This window comes from Sciurus vulgaris (genome assembly GCF_902686455.1).
Source record: "Sciurus vulgaris genome assembly, chromosome: 10".
NCBI classification, from domain to species: domain Eukaryota; kingdom Metazoa; phylum Chordata; class Mammalia; order Rodentia; family Sciuridae; genus Sciurus; species Sciurus vulgaris.
In genome coordinates, this window is record NC_136470.1 from 138,635,797 (window position 1) to 138,644,544 (window position 8,748).

Sequence of the window (8,748 nt, forward strand, 5' to 3'; positions counted from 1 at the left end):
TCTGGAAATGTGACTCCTCCAATTTTATTCCTTTCTTTCAAAACCATCTTAATTCAGAGTCCGTTTCCATGTGAATATTGGGATGGGCTAGACGATTTCAGCTGGAATTCTGGGAGGTGTTGAGTTGGATCTGTGAAGAAGGAGCACGCCTTCTTAACATTGAGTTCACGTGTCAGAGACCCAGGTCACGCTCAAAGCTCCGCATCGCCTCAAGGTCAAGTCCGTCCACACTGGGTGCTGCAAGCCCCTTCTTAGCCCATCCCTAGTGCAGAGCCAGCTTCCTCTCTCGCAGCCCCCTCCAGTGACACTCGAGCTCACCGCGAGCCACCCGACCCGCCGTGGCTCCCTAGACACACAAAGCGCTCTCTCGCCTCCGGGCCTCTTCTCGCCCTGACTCAGGCCATAGGCCTGTGCCAGGACTTGGTCAGCCAGATCTCAGCTGGCGCTTCCCCCCGGGACTGGCATCCAAGGCTCACAGGCTCCACAGCCCTCCTTACCTGCTGCTCCTCGTGCTCCCTCAGTGGCTGCTTGTAGGAAAACAGCTTCATCAAGAGCTGAAACTAGCTTAAACACCGTGGCTGACACAAGTACCGCTGGACCCTCTTTTAGACACTTTTTATTTGGGTGGCTTTACAGTTGTTTGTCTTTAACCTTTTTTATCACTCTATAAACTTGGGGGACTTGGAAGAATATTTTCCTTCTGTCTTTCCTAGTATTTCTCCCAAACCATTGCACCCGCTTATCCTGTTTATAACAGTTGCTCTTCAAAATGTTCCCGTCTTCATCCCTGGAAACTGGACTGTGCTGCATCATAAAGCAAGATGTAACTAGGGCCGGGATTTTAAGAGGGGCAATTCTCTAGGGTGTTCCATGTGGGCCCAGTGACATGATCACGAGGGTCCCTGTAAGAGGGAAACAGAGGGTGTCCTGCACAGGGGAGACCAGGCAAACCGAGCCCAGGCCAGCCTGCAGGCAGCCTCTCAGATCTGTGAGGCCGGGAGATGGCTTCTCCCCTCAGGGCCTCCAGAGGAACGCAGCTCTGACGGTCCAGGGAAACCAATTTCAGACTTCTCATCTACAGAACTGTACAAGAATAAGTTTCTAATGTTTTAAGCCACTAAATTTGTAGTCCTCTGTTACAGCAGCAAAAGTTAATACAATAGCAATGAGTTGGAAATAACCGAATATCCAACTAAAGGGGCTCATTGGAAAAAACCTGGATATTGAAAAACAGCAAGTTGGAAACAACCTGAATGTCCAAAGGAAGGAACTTCTGGTAAGTTTAAAGGTATAATGTGGTTTGATCTTGTGATGCATAAAAATGATCTAGAAGGCTACCTACCAAGTTATCAAAGTAGATAAAATTTATTTGTTTTGATTTTTTATTTGCAGTGAGCCTGAGGCTGTACTGTTCTGTAACAATAACGGAGAAAAATCAATAAAAGAAACTTAAGCAATTAAAGAAACAATAAGAAAATACAGGGAAAAGATTTGCAAATTTGCGTGGATCATTGGATTTCTTAATTTCTAATTTGTATGCATGCAGCTCTCTCTATACAATTTGTTCAGCAATGTTTCCAATAACTTTTCTGCCTCGTAAATTGGTTGCAAATGAGTCCTGCTAATCTCTAGTTCCCATTTTTATAGCCCTGCACGTCCTCTACTTCTTGTATTAGAGCCTCTGCTATAGGAACAGATGTATGCTTGTGTCAGAAGACTCCCATCCTGCCAAGAAATGCTCACTTAGATGTCGAGGATCAGTGGAACTAAGTGGAATAATTAGAAAATGAGGCATTGTGCAGGAGAATGCTGCTTACATTTGGGTTGGAAGAGAATGATGTGGGAGGTCATAAAACCACACAGACTTCACATGTGCCTGTTTATCCACATCCGTCCCCAGCTGTGTGTTCTCAGTATGCCAACTGATAGCAATAGTACCAGCAATGATGACAGCATTAACTATAAGAATAGTATTCCAGTCTCCCTCAACCCTTGCACAACCCACAGCAGGACCCACCACTGTGGTTTACACTTCATTCAGGAAGAGCCTGGACCAGCAAAGTTAAGCCCGCTCTCGAAGTGCCTTCGGGGCTTAGATGACTTTTCTATTCAGGAACCTGCCCATGGGAGGTGCCAACATCCCAGCTACCCAGCTGTCTTTTTTTTTTGGTGGTACTGGGGATCGAACTCATGGCCTTGTGCTTGCGAGGCAAGCACTCTACCAGCTGAGCTATCTTCCCAGCCCTACCCATCTGTCTTTAAGAACAAAAGATAAGGAGTATTCGCAGTACCTCCCCTACTGCCTTGGGGATTTCCAGTAAAGAACACGCGGCCAGAAATTGTTGACTGCCATTTACTCAAGACTCAAAAGGAAGCTGGGCATGGTGGTGCATGCCTGTAAACCCAGCAGCTCAGGAAGCTGAGGCAGGAGGATTGCAAATTTGAAGCCAACCTCAGCAACTTCGCAAAACCCTGTCTCAAAATAAAAACTAAAAAGGGCTGGGGATGTAACTCAGTGATTACCTGTCCCTAAGTTCAATCCCCTAGTACCAAAAAAAAAAAAAAAAAAAGACTCGAAGGGATTGTTAGTGCTTCCAGGTCATGCTGGCCAGTTTGTTATTCTGTTTCGTTTTGTTTTGATTTGTGTGTGTGTGTGTGTGTGCGCGCGTGTGTGTACTTAAGGCATACCACGTGATGTTCTGGTATCAGTCAGTTGCTTTTTCAGGAGAAACAGGTTACTGCATAATCTGCCAGCAGTGACTTCCAATATTTGTGTCATTGTGTTAGTCGCCACTCCTTCTCTGTGACCGAAATACCTGACCAAAACAACATAGAGGAGGAAAAGTTTGTTTTGAGCCCATGATTTCAGAGGTTCAATGCATGTCGGTGACCTCATTGCTCCATATCATGGTGGAAGAGCATGGCAGAGGAAAGCCCAGCTCACTGTAGCCAGGAAGCAGAGAGAGCAAGAGAGGAAGGGGCCAGGAACACATCCAAACCCCAAAGGCACACCCCCAGTCGCCCACCTCCTGCAGCCGGTTACCACCATGTCAGGCCATTCAAACTAGGATGAGATGCTGAGGTGACAGGCCTCACAACCCAATCATGTCACCCCTGAACACTCCTGCACTATCACGAGCCACGTGGGGAACACCTCACACGCACACCGTCACAGGCACGTCGGAATGATGCAGCGTCGCTGAGGCAGCTTGGCCTTGCACAGCTGTCCCCTCTCGGCCAGCCTGCTCTGGCTCCAGTCCTGAGACAGCCTTTGAGACAGAGTTGACACAGTGCTGGGGAGGAACACCCCGTTCTGCCAAAGAGAGGTAACTGCACTTCGAAGTCTGGCTAGCTTAATTTATTTATGGTTGTTTAAACACAATTCAGTGAAATAAGCTAAGAAATTTACCCGGCTCAGTCATGTTCTCTCAGTAACAAATGAATAACAAACCCTATCACACCACTACTTTGAACAAAATGCAGCCCTTTAGACACCCCCAAGATGGAGACATTCTTGGCATAAGAGAAATTTTATTTAACTTAGCGAGATGCATACAGTCAGTAAAACTATGCTAATATTCCTTTCTTTCAGTTCATTCATTCAGAATAAGCCGATTTGTTCTCAGTGACCCACACTTCTTGCACAGTTCCTTTTTCCTCTCAGAACTTGACCGTGTAAGTAATAAATGTATTTAGTTTAGCAAAATGTATAAATGATACATATTCTAAGATGCCTGGAAGATAGTTGCCTTTATAAATATTTATCACCACCTCTCCAGACTTTACCAAGCCTAATTTATTGTATTAATTTCCAACATCTTTGAAAAAAGAGTCACAAAGCAAACATCAGACTAACCTCTATGGAATTAAGAATGCGTAGACCTTGAATTAACGAGACTTTCTAGCATTCAGAACCAGAGGCAGAGCTGTTCCCCTGCAGGGTCTCTGTTCCCCAGGTAATGCTGTCCACTTCTTGAGTCTTGCAGAGTCTACAATGGGGGGGTGTGGACAAGATTCCATCTAATAAATCAAAAGATCTTTGAAATTTGGGGAGTAACTCTTTCAAAGCAGAGGAGGGAACTTAAAAAAAAAAAAGTCCCCTGTCCGTAACCAGTCACAGACCCTCCCCCACAACATGAATACTGTCGCCACCCACAGAACAAAGGAAGACAAGAATCCTCTCAGGTGGCGTCCTTCCCGCTACTTTACACCGCCACTGTGATCTCAGGGTTCCTCTCCTACCCGCCTCCTCAGCAGGCCTACTTCCCACCCCACAGCTTACCCTCCTGCTACGATTAATAATGCACTTTTTAATCACCCTCCCCTTAGGGGAATGTTGAGTGTGCGTGTGCAAACGTGCACACCACCTTTAAAACCGCGTGCAGATGGTCTCCCTATTTGGGGAAGAAATGAAATTCTGGTTGAACAGATCAGTTAAAATGCTAATTTAGCAGGGTGCAGTGACGCACACCTATAATCCCAGCAGCTCGGGAGGCTGAGGCAGGAGGATCATGAGTTCAAAGCCAGCTTTAGCAATTTAGCTAGGCCCTAAGCAATTTATTGTGACCCTGTCTCAAAATAAAATATAAAAAGGGCTGGGGATGTGGCTCAGTAGTTAAGCACCTCAGGTTCAATTCCAGGTACCAAAAAAAAGCTAATTTATTTTTGGGGATTTTTAAACTAACTTTTCTCTGAAAAACATAAAAAATGTAAAAGAAGAAAACCATCATTAAAAAGGAGTTGAGAGATTGGGGCTGTGGCTCAGTGGTAGAGCTCTTGCCCAGCAAGGGTGAGGCACTGGGTTTAATCCTCAGCACCACATAAAATAGATAAATAAAATAAAAGCATTGTCCATCTACAACTAAAAAAGGAAAAAAAGAAGAAGTTGAGGTTTTTAAATGTGTCATCTATTTATCATAATGGACATTTTGCTTTCTGAACTATACCCCTCAAAAATCATCAAACGAAAGCAAATTTAAAAGTATCCACTGATAATCATGCCATTGACACATTCTTGAAGTCAGTCAAAATGTTTACAATCATTTTAGGTTCGGCATTTATCACCCAGAACATAAATACTATAAAGAGAGGATGGCAGCTAACTGATCAGGTGCCTATTTCAATATTCTCCCTCTTTTCACACGCATGATTGTTAAGTACGGTCTCTGGCAAAAAAGCCTGAATTTTAACAAATGTTCTTCTGAACTGGCGGGGAGAAGGGTTAGGTTTTTGAAGTAGGTAAGTAAGAGTTCCAGGTTCCCTGCTCACCCAGCTTTCTGGGTTTGTCAGCCTTGGGGCCAGGGTTCCGGAGCCTCCCTAGCTCTGTGAATGCAGGACTTGACCGCAGCACAGAAGACTCTGGCCCGTGGACTCCAGACAGAACCTGCAAGGCAGCGGGCTACCCTCCCCGCCAAGATGCCAGCTTTACACTCCTTAAGCAAAACCAGTCCAGGATTCCCATGGCCTGTGTCACGTCTGCTCTTAGAATTCTCTTGACCTGGTTGTACATCTTACTGCTTCCCCATTAGTTACTGAATTAAATAAAATCAGTGACATTTTTCATTTTATATTTGAATGAAAATCACGATTTTAGCTTACAATCAAAACTATGTTTAAAATAGGTCCAGGATGCCTGCGCTGCCCAGGCAAGCCAACAATGCAGTCAGGATGGCTAAAGTGAGCCCAAGAAGCCAAAGGGCAAGATGTCTGCTTATGTCTTCTTGTGCAGACTTGCAGAGAAGAACGCAAGAAGAAAAACCCAGAAGTCTCTGTCAATTTTGCACAATTTTCCAAGAAGTGCTCTGAGAGGCGGAAGACAATGTCTGGGAAAGAGAAATCTAAATCTGATGAAATGGCAAAGGTGGATAAAGTGCTCCGTAATCGGGAAATGAAGGATTATGAACCAGCCAAGGGAGGCAAGAAGAAAAAGGACCGTAAAGCCCCCAAATACCACCATCTGGATTCTTCCCGTTCTGTTCAGAATTGCACCCCAAGATCAAGTCCACAAATCCTGGTATCTCCATTGGAGATGTGGCCAGAAAAAGCTGAATATGATGTGGAATAACTTAAGTGACGGAGAAAGCAGCCATGTATCACCAAGGCTGCAAAGCTGAAGGAGACATAGGAGACTGGGTCTAAAGGAGAGTCTGAAGGCACAAAGGGTCCTGCTAAAGTTGTCCAGAAAGAGGAAGAGGAAGAGGAAGAGGAGGAGGAGGAGGAGGAGAAAACTGTTAATCCCTCTCCTTGTGAACACCTTACAGTGGGGAGCGCAGTGATTGACACATTCTTTGAGATGGTCTGTTTCTCTCATTAGGTTCAGTTACAGAATCTGATCACGACCATCTCGTAGTCTCTCAATGTGCTCTAGAAATTGTCAGTGGTTTCCATGAAGTGGCCCTGGGTGCCCAGAGCACCCTGGAACTACATCACAGCTGCATGTATTTCCAACCATTTTTAAAATGCAAAGGCACTCTCATGTTCTCCTCACCCTATGCACTTTGCTGTTGGTGTGACAAGGCATTTGAAGATGTTTCTGGCATTTTTTAAAATTTGTAAGGTGGTATTAACTCTATCGTTATTGGCTAGAAATCCTTAGTTATCAATGGTACATATCTATAGTCTGTAAAAAGAACAAAACAACCAAGAAACACTCTTGATGCTCCTTGCTGGTGTCAAGGTTGTGGGGAAGATGCCTTTAGAAGGGGCCGTGGCTCAGGGCACGCACTGTGAGGCTGGCCTGTTGACCCTGCGGCGGGCATCTGTTTAGCTTCAGGTTGTCTTGTTTTGGTACCCGGTGATACAACATTCTGCAGCCTAACTTAGTTGTGGAAATGGGGGGTCAGCTGGCATGAGAAGTGTTTGATTTTTTTTTTTTTTTAGTTAAGTACAGTAGATTTTAAACTTTGTTTTCAAAGTAGAACTCTTCCTTGGCAGCAAAGAGTCACTGCATCAATGAAAGTTCAAGGACCTTCTGTACTTAAATACAATGTGCAACCTTATGTTATTTTTGGTATGTTCAGAATGCTGAAATGTTTTTGAAGTTAAATAAACAGTATTACATTTAAAAAAAAAATAGATCCAGGATACCTATGCCTTTCACCTCACTGACGGAAATTTCAAATTTCCCTTCAAAGAAAAGAAGCCATCAACTCTAAGTCGTCCTTAGAGAGTGTGGCGAGCAAGTCGCCACTCGCCACCGCGGCTTCTGTGCTTCATTTTTAAGATACCAATCTAAATTTTACATTAAATCAACCCTGAATTTTAAATCACAGAAGTGTAGAAAGCGGAGTGAAGATTTCTCCCACAACTCTTGGGATCACTTGGGATCACTTCCCAAAAAAAAGCCGGGTCCACGGCTTACTGCTCTCCTTGTTACCTGGACAAGATGAAGGTCACAACCTCGGTGTGCAGGGAGGTGGAGCCTGCAAGGAGCGATCCCAGGAAGGAGATGAGGGGGTGAGGACAGCTCTGCTTCCTGTCAGAGAGGAACTCTGGTGGCCGGATTTGAGGTGGGAACTAGAATCCCCCTGACCCTTGTGGGATGGGGCCTGCGGAGGGGCTGCCACCCGCCTCCGGGTGGCCTTGGGATTCCCCTTCCTCATCTGCTCAATAACTTTGTTTTTGATGTTGGTCTTGGTCCCCGTTGCGGCCCTGTGACTTAATTCTTCTTTACGCAATCTCCAAAACATCATTAGAGACCCTCTGCCACAGTGCTCAGCCTTGGTCCCCTTCTAGAATGTGAATTCCTTCTTTCTAGAAAAGAGGATGAATGCATATACTTACAACCAGTAAGAATGCGAGAAGCAGCCCTGCCAGCAGCCAGGCCAGGAGGCCCCAGCCGAATGCAAACCACACTCCCGAACAGAATCCACATCCAAACAGGCCACTCCGGGCCCATATTTGTATGGAGACACACCTAAGGCCATTCTGCAACCACAAAAATGATAAAACATCCCCCTCTTCTGTCCAAATGAGTGACTGCTGCTCCTACAGCTCACCAAGAACTCCAGCTGAAAGATGAACGTGGTCAAAGTGCTGTCACAGAACTGTCCCCGCCTCCTGAAACACCCAGTCCAGAACTGGTGGCCACTTCCTTGAGTCCCTGAGCCGCCCAGCACGCACCGCATCCTGTGAGAAGCTTCTCCCAACCCCTCATGGCTCCTCTGGGCTTTCAGTCTTGCTAAAGCAAGAAAAATCAACCCAAATCCTTTGTGCTACCATAGGGAGCTCCCAGTGGTGCTGCGGTGGTGAGCTGCACTTTAGGGGAATGTTAAATGTCTGGTCTTCAAGAACTCTTAGAAATGTTTCTCTCTGCATGTTTTGCATGCTTCCATTTCTAATAGTCTCGTTCCTACGTATTCCATACACATTTTCTCAGTTTAATTTAGCATCAAACATGTAAAGCAAGTAAAATACATGTGTCTGTCCCCAGCACCCACCCATGTTGAGACTCTGCCACGTTCACCTGGACTGCTGGGAACAGAGCCATGGAGAGCTCTGGATTTCCCCTGAGAACACTCCAGCAGGGAAAGTGACCGAGAAAGGGGCCAAGAGTTTACATTTATCCCCCCAAACAACACACAGAGGGATGCAGGGTTCTCACATGGGCAACTCCAGTCTTGGGTTAGGAAGAGCGGCCACTGACCCCTGGTCCTGCTCCAGCTGCAAGGCCAGCCCAGTGAGCTACTCCTGTCTCATCTCCTGGGTCCTCACACATGTCGTCTCACTGGGGTGATCAGACTGGAGAAA

The 8,748-nt window shown here is 45.8% G+C and overlaps 1 pseudogene across 1 annotated transcript; it reads left to right on the forward strand.

Annotated features, from left to right (window-relative positions):
• Positions 1–5,145: 5,145 nt before the first annotated feature.
• LOC306637696 (high mobility group protein B3-like) lies at positions 5,146–6,438 on the forward strand (annotated as a pseudogene). The gene is made up of 2 exons: positions 5,146–5,156; positions 5,678–6,438. The product of its transcript is annotated as a high mobility group protein B3-like (transcript).
• The last annotated feature ends 2,310 nt before the right edge of the window (positions 6,439–8,748 follow it).